Consider the following 978-nt stretch of genomic DNA (forward strand, 5'->3'; position numbering starts at 1 on the left):
GAGATTTTAGGGCCTGTGAACGGGTGCATGTTTCCCCTGACTTTTTGGATGGCCTGCCCTAATTTGACTTTGCTTATGGATGCGGACTTCACAAGGTTCCAATTGGAATGTTGATTCTTCACATCAAATATGACAGTCTCCTCAGAGCACTGAATTGCTTTAAGTGGGCAGTACAGAAATTGGATACCAAAAATTGGAGGATAAAAGCATGAAGTGGTTGGTTTACAAGCTTTCATCGGTGGGGGAATATATTCAGAGGCTTATAGGATTAAGGTGTAAATATTCACATCAGTATAGACTATTTTTGTTTTGTTCACTGGTGGAATGTCATATTTAAAAGAAGGTGGCACATTTTTGAATTGTATACATTTTAGTTTTATCCTATTAGGTACAGATATGATTTTATTATTGTTTCTTTGAAAATTATATTTGGCTAAAGAGTTATGTGAAAGTGTCAAATTGACAAGGGGTGGCCTGTGGTAGTTATATACTCATTTGTCAATTTAAGAGGATTAAGAGTGAAGGAATGGAATCTAGTCTGTCAATCAGGTCATAGTCAATGAGGTCTCAGTGTGGGCATGGCCTTCTCCTTAGGATTCTGGGAACTCCTTTATTCCTCCTTGGAGATGGGGGATACACTCCCTCACTGCTCACTCTCTGAGAGAGTCGGTACTGACAAGAGACAGGGAGCTATGCTAATGGAAACAAGAGCCCTGGACCTGGAGAATTCACGTAGAGACCCCTCCCAGGGCTGAGATGCTTACAATGCCACTGGATCCACAAGATTTCCTACCCATTGGCCTGTGGTCATCCTTCATTTGGCATCATTGCCTGTGTTTCACGAGTCTGAAGAAGATTTTATAGATTGGTATCAGACATATGGGCTAATATCAGACTTTGGGAATTGATCTGGACTGGGCTGGGATGTTTTCTCAATATTCAATTGCTCTTGGATATAAAGCTCTTTATTGTACACAT

Source organism: Echinops telfairi, unplaced genomic scaffold (assembly GCF_000313985.2).
Source record: "Echinops telfairi isolate 266 unplaced genomic scaffold, ASM31398v2 ScPeMD7_7427;HRSCAF=8465, whole genome shotgun sequence".
Taxonomy (NCBI): domain Eukaryota; kingdom Metazoa; phylum Chordata; class Mammalia; order Afrosoricida; family Tenrecidae; genus Echinops; species Echinops telfairi.